This window comes from Dermacentor albipictus, chromosome 1, assembly GCF_038994185.2.
Source record: "Dermacentor albipictus isolate Rhodes 1998 colony chromosome 1, USDA_Dalb.pri_finalv2, whole genome shotgun sequence".
Classification (NCBI taxonomy): Eukaryota; Metazoa; Arthropoda; class Arachnida; order Ixodida; family Ixodidae; genus Dermacentor; species Dermacentor albipictus.
Genome location: NC_091821.1, coordinates 189,233,697 through 189,248,270, shown reverse-complemented (window position 1 = coordinate 189,248,270; position 14,574 = coordinate 189,233,697).

The following is a 14,574-nucleotide window of genomic DNA, read 5'->3' as shown; positions in this document are numbered from 1 at the left end:
TAACTTACCTGACAGTGAATGTGAATGTTAATTTTTAAGGAAGCAGAACGCAGCGCAAATGGGTAGTTTAAGAGGAATTATGAGAGGTTCAGCGAGTGACCTCTTGCGCACCTACCTTCTGAATTTTCCTGTCTCTGAATGTAGCATAAAACAGTCAAACAGAACTCTGGATCGTGGCTCTGGATCTTAAAGGAGCGGTAACCATGCAATCGCGGTTATCTTAAAGAACAAATGCTACGATTGTTGATTTATTTAGATATAGTCGGCGATGTCGTGACGAAACACGTATTCTCCATTTACTTCACAATCCCTGACATGCACAAAAAGTGTGATATGCCTGTTTCGGCAATGTTCCAATTGGCTCAGTCTCACATGTTCGATAAGTTTCCAGATTGTCTTCAAGTATTCACAGATGCATCTGTACACAGCGACGGTCAAGGCGCCTCTGCAGCTTTTTTCTGCCCTTCGACTCAAGTACGGCGTATCTTTCAAATACGTCATCCAACTTCGTCAACAACTGCGGAGCTAGCAGCGATTAATGTTGCACTGAAATACGTGCAAGAGGAGTTAACTACATCGAAGATTGTCCTCTTTACGGACTCCCGCGCTGCTCTTGGGAGGTTACAACGCAGTGAAATTGATTGCCCAGTTGTGCGCAGCATTATTGACTCCGCAAGCAAAATTTCCTCACGTGGGGTATCTCTCCTTGCTCAATGGATACCTTCACACGTAGGAATCGCCGGAAATGAACAGGCTGATCGACTGGCTTCAACTTGCGCTCATAACAACTGTGACTGCCCAGAAATGTTGTGAAAGCTTGATGACGCTCGGCTGGTGATTCGCCGCCACCTACTCAAGCAGCATCCAGACCAGCGCGTCCCAAATGGAACGTTTCCGTCCCGTGTTCGCGGTCCAGGCTTGCCTCGTCGCGCTAGAGCGAACTACTCAAGTTGAGGGTTGGCTGCGTGAACGTGCGCGAACGTTTATACCGACAAGAACGTGTGGCCAGTCCATCGAGTACGTTTTGCGGCTGCTGCGAGACGCTTCAGCATCTGATATTGGAGCTGCGCTTTTAGTGCGCAGCGCATGTCGCTAGTGAGAGACTATCTTCTCCTTGGCCTGTGGTGTACGACACTCGACAAATGTTTGTACCCCAGTGATTGTGCGTCTAAACGTGATCAGGCTCATCACGCTTTACTTACTTTACTAGAGTTAACTAACTTAGGTTCACGTTTGTAGCGTCGAAACTATTCTATTCAACATTCTGTAGTAGCGTGACCTTCAGTGACTGGTCCTACTGTGTGTGATATGTACTGTGTTCTACTTTATTCTTTAGATTTGTTACTCTTCCTTTCCTCTTTCTTCCCCTCCTTCCTATCTTCCATTTCTCTGTTGCTGTCACATTCCTTCTGAAGAGTAGGCAGGCGTTGTGTCCCTTCCGGCGGCAGTTGCCAGCCTGCTCCTCGCTTTCCCTATCCTGTTAATTGTATATATGTGTTCAAAACAAATAATAATGACGGCATTTATTTTTATGCTCATCTAGAATTCGTGTCATTGGAACACCTCGAGCCTTTTGGCTCTGTCAGGCATTTTTATTCACACCCGTCAATGAAAAAATACGGATCATATTGTGGGAGAAGAGAAAGGGGTGCGGCCGCAGGCACCGTATCAGTCTCGCTGCCTTGTAGGCTCGTGAACTATCCCATGGGCAAACAAGAGTAAAGTGTGGACGAGGCTTAATGTACGTGGGGAAGGGGGAAGAAGGAAGGAATGCAGATTAGATATGTAAGAAATAGGCTAGGAAAGATGGGGTGAGAGAGTAAGTTGTATGTGGGCTTATTGCCTTATACCTCGCCACAAACCAAAGTGCTCCATAACGGAAGACAACTTTTGCCACAGATGTGCCCCACGCTGTTAGATACGGACCCATTTCCTGGCATCACTCGAGTTCCCCGACCACATCCAATCACCGTCGCATTCAAATTAGGGTGCGCAGGAGCGCGCCTAACACGTTCCTGGACCTATCAGACAAGTTGGCGACCCCCCCCCCCCCTCGTGCGCCGCACGTCGAGCTATTGTCTCCACTCCTGCTTGACTCTTCCCGAAAGTGCAACGGGAGCCTGGCACGGTTCCAGGTAATTAATCTTGGTTCCGAGCAAAGCTGTTTTGCAGCTCTGAAAGGTCGTTCGAAGAACAACCCGTCTCCTCCAGTTGAGCGCTTGCAGACGGCGAAGCAACACCAAGGCAACGCCGGTTGTAAGTCATCTGCAAGTGATCTGTAAGTGATCTGTAAGTCATCTGTAAGTCATCTGTAAGTCACCCGTAAGTCACAGAGGAGCCCTCGGAGCAGCCCCATCTGCCGAATGTGACTGCACTTGCACGGGCGCCTACCATAGGAGGAAAATGAGAACTGGCCGGGCACGACGATTGGTCGAAAATGACGTGACCCCGAGACACCGAAGGGGTTAAAAGCGAGAGACAGGGAGCAGAGACAAGCATTCCTTCATCCATTCATTTTTTCGTTCTTGTCACGGGCCGCAGCGTCCGATATGCTGCCGGCCATCAATGACTTTATGCCTGTTAATTACTTTGGGTTATTAATGTAAATAATGTAAATAAACCTCCTGTTTCATCTCAAAATACTCCTCAACGTCGGCCAACTCCCGCACTCAACGGCAAGATCCAATAACTTCACCTTGCATACATAGACACGTTGTGCCATCTAGTCACATGGTGCGGTATTAGCTCTAAACGAGGCAAGATTACCAGCTACCAGCAAAATGTTTCGCATAAAACAGATTCTCACAGTGCATGTGATATTCAAAAAAAACATGTTGCCACATAGAAAGATACTCCAGGCGAAGTTTAGACTAAACATACTGGTCACCGTTTAGTTGCCGACGCCACAAGCTGAGACGCGTGCTGTCATTACATTTATTAAAATTTCGACTGCTATGTTTATATTAGTATACTGAAGCCAATGCTGCCCGAACGGATTATATTGTGTTTTGCGTGGCTATTTAGTTGTTCCAGCAGTTTCTATACTCCGGTGCCATAGCCTATCACGTGATGGCGTGGCCATAATATGCAGCGGATGTGTTTTCGCGAATAGTAAATACATTCGAGTTCTCTATGTACAGAGTCCCCTTCCCCACGGCACTGCGATATAAGTCCTCACTCATTTTCATCAATAATAATAATAATATATGGGGTTTTACGTGCCAAAACCACTTTATGATTATGAGGCACGCCGTAGTGGGGGACTCCGGAAATTTTGACCACCTGGGGTTCTTTAACGTGCACCTAAATCTAAGTACACGGGTGTTTTCGCATTTCGCCCCCATCGAAATGCGGCCGCCGTGGCCGGGATTCGATCCCGCGACCTCGTGCTCAGCAGCCTAACACCATAGCCACTGAGCAACCGCGGCGGGTTCATTTTCATCAGCAAAAACATCGTTAATTCAGATTTATCGAAACTCCCGTTTTCGTTTCACGTGTAAAACACAGACATGAGCATCCGTGAGAGCGCCCTAACCTTTTATTACCCCATGTCCACCTGCTCGTTGTCCCCTAATTCGCCACCACCCTTCTCTGCCGTAAACAAATGTCTCGCGCGCAGAAAAAGCACCCTCGGAAGCCAGGGTGGAAGCAAAAACAAAAAAGAAGAAAACACCAGAGAGCACGATCCATAATCAAGCCTGGCAAAGGTACAATCGGCTGCTACTGTCGCTCGCATGCGATCTACATTTATACACCTCAGTCGGCCGGCGGCCGCTTTTAGGCGAGCGCCGGCTGTTTTGTAACTTTTGCCGCCTTAATCAGAAACAAAGATGCATGGATCGCTCTCTCTTCGGAGCAGCGGGCGCGACGTAAATCGCGTCGTTCCCGGCCTCCTTGTCACCTTTTTTGCTGCTGCGCGGCCTCTCTTCCTCCTCCTCCCTCGCGCAGAAGCCACCGAGCCCCAAAAACAGCGACACGAGCTCGCAAAACGAGCTTCGTCCGTAAATGGGAAGCGCCCCTCTAGTCAGCGCTCGTCTGGGGTGCCCGCGGAATCACACCCTCGACACCGGGGGCCCTTGCTGCAGACCCTTTCCTTTTTTTCACTTAAAAGTGCCGGATTAAGAGGAATTTATCTTAGTTTCCGGAAGCCATCCCGGTCGCCTTTTACACCCTTTTTATAGCTCCGGTTTTTATGTGCGCGTGTCTCCGGCGGCCGACGGCCTAATCACTCACGCGCCGCGTCGGCCTCCTTTGCACCTGCTTCCAGCCCCCTCCACCGTCCCACCCTATTCGGCCGCCGGAAAAAGGCCACCTTTCGCCGATGCCGGCCCAAGTGCCTTTAATGGGCCTTAAAGATTACGAGAGGCCTCTCCCGATGCGGCCGGCTGGACGGCCGCATGCGCGCAGCGAGCGCGGCGTGAACGCGTCAACCCGATGCGCCTTTAATTGAACCAAGAGACGGCTCTGACGACGTTAATCTACTCCTCTACTTCTTCGCGCTCCCTTTTTAACCCTTTCCTCGCTGGAGGTGCCCTGCTAGTGTACGTTTTTGCGGATGAGGTTTTTGCGAGCAATACTGTGCGAGGCCATGCAGAAGGCGCTAAAGAGCTGCCGCTTCGAGGGCGCGCCCTGCAGAGTGATTATGCGAGTTGCGTCAGCTTTCAAACTCGTTTTCGGTAGAGCGTAAACAAGGGTCGCGCGCCCCACAGATTTCTGCTCGTATGAGTGCACCTCCGATATGCTAACAAGCGAGTGAGTGTTTATAGCAGCGAGTCCACCACGGTATGCCGGATATATATACAGCGGCAAGACAAATCTGAAGCGATGTACGTTGACAACGTATACGTTGTCAACGTACATCGTACCTCCTCCCCCCCCATTCTCTCCTTCTCATTAGCTCTAGTATAATCACAGTCCAAAGCTGTAGAAAGGTCGAATACACCACTGAGAGCCGTCAAGGTCGCCTGCTTTGTGCGAATCTGTGGCGTATCAGAGAACGTTCCAGCGGCGAACGAAAAATGCAATGGTGCACGAAATGTTCCAGAGGATTGGATCCACCCTTACGCAGCAAGCATGGTTTCGTCCGCGACGAAAACAGATCGGGCCGTCGTCTCCACTTGAGGCAGTTTCTCGTGCTAACGTGCAGAGGTGATTCCGTTCTTTATGTCATCGTTACCACCATCATCCTTTCCTTTTCCTTCCGTTTCTCTTACCCTCAACGTTGAGTAGCTGACCAAGACGCGCCAATTCAGCACGGTTGTCAGCTTACCGTATCCACAAAGCTCCCTCGTACCAACAAAATCGTTGTAAATGAAATCAGAATTGCAACACATAGCTACATATTGTAACGCACAGTTGTGTGACGGTACTTTAATCACTTTACGTTGAACGAACTTGTGCCCGACAAACAGCTAAACAAGAGCCTCACTACAACGTCCACAGTCTTTTCGCAAGAGTCCAGCACCTCGTCTCTCCTCGTGTTCCGCGCTGAAGCGTTGCTCCGACTGCGCCTGCCTTGGGAGTCCGTGTTGCCCGCTTCACTGCCGCTATCTTTCGCAGGTAGCAGTAAACAATTCCACGGACGCAAGAGGCGGCTGGCGCGCGTAATTTGAAATCATCTTGTGTCATTGTTCCCCTTCCAAGATTGCATCGTTCCGATGCTCATACAGAAGGCCGTGGTTTCTAGGCTGTCATTCGGACGACGTGAACGATTTCTATTCGATGCCGCCGTCGTGATGAGGTTACTTGAGCTTCTGGAGCAACTTCGTAGTTCAAATGACTAATTCGGCGACGAATTCGGCGCACGAGTTTGAATCCCGAATTTTCTTCCATTTTTTCCCCTTTCCTACTGTTTTAGTTTATCATTATCACAGGGAATTGCATATCTTCGCCACGACCGTCCGCGCGGGCACCCTCTTGCAATTTTCCTTGAAACACTTGGGAAAGCAAGCAACAACAACACCTAGCTGTAAAGTTAACACAGAGATTTTCAGCACGTCGGAACGATCGTATATGCCTCTATCCCTTTCGTCTACATCTGTAGTTATTCTTTCGTGCTTACTTTCATTTTTATTCCCGATAATTGTATTGCGACTGCGGCGGTAGCAGAGCCGCCAATTTCTTACAAGCGCGAATTGTTCAAACCATGTCTGACTGATCGAAGAAGGTACCACTGTAGGTTAAATGAGGCATACAACTCCCGTCTCCCTAGTGCCTAGGCTCGCTGCGTCTTCCGAAAAACTAAGAAGTCAGTTACCTCCCCCCCCCCCATTCTCTCCTTCTCATTAGCTCTAGTATAATCACAGTCCAAAGCTGTAGAAAGGTCGAATACACCACTGAGAGCCGTCAAGGTCGCCTGCTTTGTGCGAATCTCAGCGCGGTAGTGAGACGGCGGTGCGACTGAACATTCTGAATAGCCACCCGAGAACGCGAGTTTTCGGACGATAAGAGACAAGCAGACGCGACAAGCGGATCATACGATACTCGGGGCCTCTCGGTAAGCACTGAAAAACATTTCCCTTTTTTTATTTTTACGCACAAGTGTTTGGCGCTGTTCAAATTCAGCAAAAATACATCGTGTACCTAGGCGCGCTCAAGACCACGTGCATGCGTAAGATGCGGGAAACAGGCTAGGGCAACCGAGAATTGACACTATGTTGTGCAACCTATGCCGATCAGCAAAAACGCGCAAAGGGCGGACAAATTAGCGGATCTCTTACGCATGTAGGGCCCTCTGGGCCGTACTTATCGGCGACAACGTTGCCTAGCCGCATGCGGGATTATCTTACTGAGCTATGTCTTATGCTTGGATGCGGTAGTCGGAAGTTCAAATCCCCCCCCCCTCTTTCTTTAACGATGGTATATCTGCGTATGACATCCTCCAGAGCATTACATCTGCAGGCTTGGAGTGGCGCCTGACACCGGTGAAAGATGAAGAGAGCGAGTGGGGCTATACTAATCCAGGTACAATCAAATTAGGAAGGCCCACTAAGCATGAACAGACACTCCCTCACCAGAACAGGAATTGGCTTCCCTGGTGCAGTATACGGCCACAACTTTCCTAATGAAATGATATCCTCAATGAACCAATGGCCCTCAGTCCCCAGCAGCTGCGGAGCACCTGACCAAGGCGGCGGTCAGACTTGCAACGCAGCAGAGGGTGCTAAGAATACCTGGGTCCGGACAGGCCACCAATGGAAACTGACCCTTGCAACGTTTAACACCCGAACGCGCTCGAGGGAGGCTAGCTTAGTAGGTCTCTTCGAAGTCAGACATTGTTTGGGATATTATCGGCCTTAATGAGATTAGAACTGGTGAGGCTTACACATTGCTGAATATAACGGCCATGTCATCTGCGATAGAGGTCCCCCGGATAAGAAGCAATACAGGGTAGGATTTCTAATCCATAAAGAAATAGCGGGCAACATTGGCGAATTCTACAGCATCAACGAGAGGGTAGCAGTAGTCGTAATCAAACTCAATAAGAGGTATAGATTAAGGGTAGTACAAACCTACGCTCCAACGTCCAGTCACGACGATGAGGAAGTAGATCAGTTTTATGAAGATGTTGAATTAGCGATGAGAAAAGTGCAAACGCGGTATACAGTAGTAATGGGGGACTTCAATGCAAAAGTGGGGAAAAAGCAGGCGAGTGAACAGGCAATTGGCAACTACGGTGTCGATTTTAGAAACGCTAGAGGCAAGATGCTGGTAGAATTCACAGAAAGGAATAAGCTGAGAAGAATAACAGTTTTTTAGGAAGCTTAGCAACAGAAAATGGACCTAGAAAAGCCCCAATGGTGAAACAAGAAATGAAATTGATTTCATACTTTCTGCCGATCTCAGCATAGTGCAGGATGTAGAAGTAATAGGTAGGGTAAAGTATAGTGATCATAAGTTAGTGAGGGCCAGGATTCACCTCAATTTGAACAAAGAAAAAGTAAAATTGGTGAAGAAGAAACAGGTCAACTTAGAGGCAGTAAGGGTAAAAGCAGACAAATTTAGACTGGTACTTGCAAACAAATATGCAGCCTTAGAACAGAAACCGTAACGAGGATGGCTCCAGAGGCAGCAATTGAAGTTGGAGGCAAGGCACCAAGGCAACCAGTAGGCAAGCTCTGCCAAGTAACAAAGGACCTAATAAAGAAGCGATAAAGAATGAAAGTGACCAACTAATGAGATAAGATAGAATTCGCGTAACTGTCAAAACTGATCAACAAAGCGAAAATAAGTGATATTAGAAATTATAACGTGAGAAAGACTGAAGAAGCTGTAAAAATGGACGTAGCCTGAAATCAGTGAGAAGGAAACTTGGCATAAGACAAACCAAGATGTATGTACTGAAAGATAAGCAGGGTAACACCATCAGCAATCTAGAAGGTATAATAAAAGCAGCGGAAGAATTCTATACTGACCTTTACAGTACCCAGAGGACTCAGGAGCACTTTATTCGTAACAATAATGAACAGTATACAGAAACTCCTTTTATAACTAGAGATGAGGTCAGAAAGGCCTTGCAAGGCATGAAACGGGGAAAAGCGGCTGGAGAGGATGGAATAACAGTCGATTTAATCAATGATGTAAGAGACATAATGCTAGGAAAACTGGCGGCTCTCTATACGAAGTGTCTATCGACTGCAAGGGTCCCAGAAAACTGGAAGAATGCAAACATCATACTAATCCATAAAAAGGGCGACGTTAAAGAACTAAAAAATTATAGGCCCATTAGCTTATTCCCAGTATTATATAAACTATTTACCAAAATAATCTCCAATAGAATAAGGACAGCACTGGACTTTAGTCAACCAAGGGAGCAGGCTGGCTTCAGGAAAGATTACTCTACAGTGGATCACATCCATGTCATTAACCAGGTTATCGAGAAATTCGCAGAGTACAATAAGCCTATACTGTCTCTGAGCTGAATAAACTGAGACCGGGACATCGCCAAGCGGTATTTGCTGAACATTATATTTTGGGCGCTTTGTGTGCATGTGTGTGCGTGCGTGTGTGCGTGCGTGCGCGTGTGTGTGTGTGTGTGTGTGTGTGTGTGTGTGTGCGTGTGTGCGTGCGTGTGTGTGTGTGCGTGTGTGTGTGTGTGTGCGTGTGTGTGTGTGTGTGTGTGTGTGTGTGTGTGTGTGTGTGCGTGTGTGTGTGTGTGTGTGCGCGCGCTCACACATTGGCAGTGATCGGCAGTACTATAGCTGCCTCACAGTATAGTGAACTAAGTTTCTAGCTCACCTATACTAAATAATGAGACATCAAAAATATTTCAGCAATAAGATTGAATCGTTCCGACGGGCTATCCCATATGCATGTCCTCATGGGTGACGAAGTCTCGAGCTGTATATAGCGAAAGTATGCTTGCAACCAGCACCGGAACCGTTCGTATAACCATGTTTGCTTTTGTGCTGTTAAATTCTCATATGCTGCGACCTATAAGACCACTGCACGGTGCAAATGCGTGCGTAATTTAGATGTATACCGTGTTCGGGACGAAAAAGAGAGAGAAAACTGCGCGGTAAACAGGGTAGGAGCGGACAGAACACCGCCTTGTCCAGTCTGCACTTTATTGCACCGCTTTCATCGTTTTCTTTCTTTCTTTTTTTTTCGTGCATGAAGCCATACACCAAGCTATAATTCAGGCGCGCCTGTAATGTACCGTGTTTATTCATTTATTTATTTGTTGGTTGGTTGGTTGGTTGGTTGGTTGGTTGGTTGGTTGGTTGGTTGGTTGGTTGGTTGGTTGGTTGGTTGGGTGGGTGGATTTTGATTAATGAGACATTAAAAAATGCATTGAAAGCTCCATTTGGCCTATTCAGATATGAGGTCGGAATAGGCGGGCACCACTTGTATGACAAATAGCAATATACATGCAGCTCTAATTGAAAAAAAAATCACTAACTAACTTATTAATTGCTCACTTCAAGTTAGATGTCCACGTCCTGTTTTCAATTTCGCAATTTCAACAAGTGAATGTATTTTTAAAATAGTATTAGGGCATCTTTTTAATTAGCTACATGGCCATTTCAATTTGTCGCGCAAGTATAATTAACGTCCGCCTCTTCATATAATCCACCTGAACAGACAAAATTGCGTTATCTTTAACAGGCGATTTTGAAAAATATTGTGACAGGCTGACGAAGAAGATGTTTTAATCCTGGTCGGAAGAAGACGACGCTCTGGACTTCGCGCGCTGTCTACCATGTTGTCAGCTGCTACAATTATTGTAAATATCTTGTAAATATGCGTCTGACTGTTTTTAACCCCATGACATTTTTGGTCTGAATCCTAAATCACGTACATCCAGGACGTGCTCGCTCTGTGCCGCAAAATGGATCCGAAGATCTTCGAACCTGATAAGGTTGCACATGTCAGTAAGGGCATAGCAGGTGATGCCTGCCATTCTTCCTCTTGTTTGGTCGCGACCCTACGCTACCTTCCGACACCGTTCTGCCTGCTAGTCTGAATTCCACATCCGAGTACGCCTGTGAAGCCATACTCAAAGCACAAGAAGCACGCCATATTGCTCGGCGTTGACTTGTAGCGGCGCTTATATGACGCCCGCCATCGTGACGTCCATTACACACCGGGCGCCCTGGTTCTCCTTTGGTCGCCGTCGCGACGCGTTGGCCTCTCAAAGAAGTTACTTTCACGCTACTCTGGCCCTTGCACTGTCTTGCGTCAAGTAGCTGACGTCACGTACAATATCGCCCCTCTTGAGCCAACCGAGGCTCAGCAACGCTCCGACGTGGTCGGAGCGTTGTATCATTCGCCCGCCTCCTAACCAGCACCGAGCCGGTGCTTCAGCTGCCGGGGGTCATGTGACACGCTGACGAAGAAGATGTTTTAATCCTGATCGGAAGACGACGACGCTCTGGACTTCGCGCGCTGTCTACCATGTTGTCAGCTGCTACAATTATTGTAAATATACTGTAAATACACGTCTGACTGTTTTTAACCCCGTAACAATATTTTCCAATTGAAAAAAAAAAACCGAAACACACACGACGAAAACGCTTGCAGGGAAATCGATAACACAGTACATGCGCACGTGCTACCACTCATTGAGAATCCGTGCAAACGCTGTATTGAGATGTCATTGCCTGCTGTTTTACAGATAGTGTGCAGCGCGAATATATTTCATGACTCCACTGCGACGACCACACCCAGTGGCCATGCATTGTATTTTGTGAAAATATGGTGTTTGTAGTGTTCTGTGTTTGGAGTTTGCCCAGAAACAGCCTTTTGGAAATTACCACTTTCTATCGCTTTGAAGACAATTGCAGAAATGTCCGGGAAGGCGCCCGCAGGTTGCTTCATTTGAGCGCCGGCAGCCAAACTATGAGGAGTGCGCCCTTTTGTCGCTCATACCACGTTTCGGATGGGGGCTGCCCTTAGTCAAAAATGATCTTACGAGCAACCGTGTTCAGTTTTACAGTTCTTCATACGCGAAGCTTCTATGTGCAGTTTTCAAACTGGAAAGAATAATGACAACTAAACAGAATAATTATCTGTCCTTTCGGGGACAACCACTTAACCACGACAAGTACACGCACAAATACACTTGGGCATAAAAGATGAAGAGGAAACCGTTTCTTAAGGTTGGGGTGAGACTTTGTTTGGTCCAAAGTAATAATTTTCTTTTTGCTCTTTTGATAGCTCATATCCTTAGTTTTCAAAAAATATATAACATTTTAGGTTGCACTATGTATAAATACTCATTATAATACTTATCATGAAGAATACGTTTTTGTTGCCAGGCACGCAAGCAAGCGCAAGTATTGTAAACAAGTGTACGCTTTTACCTTTGTCGCTACCTTTTCGCTTTGTTTCCCTGCAATTCTGGGAGCTACGTACCGCTCCTTGCTTGCGGCTATGGATGAAGAGATCTCCGAGGATCTTCCTGGTGCGCAGCCGTCAGATCGGATAACCTCCAGTAAATGTGGTATCGAAGCGCGTCAAGTGATACAGACAGCGAGGCCACCGAGCTATGCTCGGATAGCTACGACTCCTCGGACGATGACTTCAAACTCGTGATGAGCCGAACAGCAAAGTGAAGACTATACTACAGACGTCATCGTCAGCAAGTATTTTTACGATGAAGAGTGCACCGCAGCGCTGGCCGCACACTGTGCTTTTCGTGCCCGTAGACTCGGCCACCAATTTGCCGCTCCTGAACAAGCAGGTCCTCTCTTTGTTGCTGGAGAAAATCGCACCAAACGAGATTAAAGACGTGAGGATAAACTCAAGGAGAAATGTCCTAGCAGTGGATGTGCTTCACCGTACCGCCCTAGACGGTCTACGTAATATAACTGAGATCGAAAATGTAAAGGTACGATCAATGATACCTACTAGCGGTGATGGTACTGTAGGCGTCATTTATGACGTTGACGTTGCCATCCATAATGAAAACTTGCCAATACTAATCAAGCCAACCACCGAAGGTACTTTCATTGCGAAGATTTCCAGACTTGGAAACACACGTTGTGTGAAGGTTTGGTTTGAAGGAGACAGCCTTCCTTCCCACGTGAAAGTAGGACATGTCCATCATCCAGTGCGACCATTCGTACCGAAGCCCCTCCAGTGCTTCAAGCGTTCCAAGATTGGCCACGTAAAGGGTGTCTGTGTGAACAACGTCGTGTGCCCGCGGTGCTCTGAGGCACCGCGGGCACACAGACACCTGCCGCACAGATGTCGTAAAGTGCCCTAACTGCAGTGGTGCTCCCAAGGCTTCATAAAAGGATTGCCCACGGGTGCGGAAGGAATTCGTGATCCTCAAACAAATGGTGCGGGACAATTCCACACATCAAGAGGCTGCTTCCATTATTCGCCGACGTCGGCATCGACACCGACGACATTCACAAAAAACCGCAGCACTAGATAGTGAGGCGCCATCTTCCATCACAGGGTTTGCCGCATCAATGCACAGCCCCACCATGGAAAACAAAGTGGGAAGACTCGCCCGACCTGACGAGCCAACTCGTCGGTGAGTAACCAACTCAAAACGTACCGACCTCGACGGCTGCGGAAAATGTTGAAGCGACGTTGGTCGATCATCGTTAGGTCATCAACATTGTGAGGTCTCTCATGAATGCCATTTCGTGTTATACCGAACAACATGAAAACTGTCTGCGCGAAGCACGCTACAGGTGCTGGACACTTTGAGTCCAGTGCTTGCAGCCCTTGGTTGAAATCATGGCTTGCCAGAAGCCATCGTTTCGTGACGAGGTCCGGAAGGTGTCGAAATTCTTTATCTTAACCTAGGTTCAATGGGTATCACAGGTCCTCCTTCACTACTATTACGCAGCTACTTACGAGACAGATACCAGGTTGTTAGTGTTTCCGATGCCCATTCTAAACCTAAAATGACTAATTTAGGTGTACCACAAGGATCCATATTGGGCCCTTTTTACTTTATATTAATGATCTACCTAACTGCCTCACATATTCCAAATGTATACTATATGCCGATGATACAACAATTACTCATTCTGGCGAATGTCTGTCAACGGTAATAACCAAGCTTAATAGTGATCTTTATAACTTGTTACAATGGTGCAAAATAAATAGGCTTACCATTAATCCTACTAAAACTAAATTTTTATTTTATTCTCATCCCAAAATAAATCATCACTATGCATTCCGCCCATTTCCATTGGTGACCATTTATTATCAGCAAGTCAAGAATGCACATACTTAGGTGTTATTATTGACTGTAACCTAAAATTTCATCGCCATATAACTCATATAAAAAGGAAGTTATCACATGGAATACGCATTCTCATCAGGGGGCGTCCATTTTAACGCGATAGCGTTAAGGAGCTCGTGTCGCAGAAAAGCCGGTGTCGTCGGCGTCGGGTGTCGGCGTCGGCGGCGTTGACCGTGAGCGATAAATCACGGCAGGCGCTTTTTTTTTCACGACCTGTGTTGCTCTCACTCATTTCGCGTTTTTACGCTCACACCGCCAATGCTAAACCGTTACTACAAGCAAATAACATTCTAGACGTTGCAGCCCTTGTCAAGTACAACCTTGCTACTTTTCTTTTCAAACTAATAAATGACAAAATCTCATTATCGGTAATTCCGATATCATCTCTAACAAATCATAACTCAACTCGTTTTGCGCTGCATAATAACTTCATTCTGCCCAAAGTGCGCAATAATTATGGGAAACCGACAGTTCACTTTGCAGCCATATCAGCATGGAATACATTACCATTTTTCATCAAACTCCTGAAACCCCATCGATTTTGTGATGAACTGAAAAATTTTCTGTTATGTGATATGTAAGTGACACTGCGCACTGTATAATTTGATTTTGGTTTTAGACTTGCCATTCTTATGTACTCCAACATGTAATTAATCTTTTTCTTTAATTTTTTTTCTATTTCTTCCTCTTTTACTTTAGTTTTATCTAGTTTCGAAATATTGCTTACTGCCGTTATATTGTCTATTAATTACTTTATCTGCTTAGATTTGTATATCATTATTTATAATTACTGCAATTGTACCACTTGAGCTGCTGTTGCTTGCCAAACGAACTTTTATGTTAACCATGAACAGGAGGTCCCAATT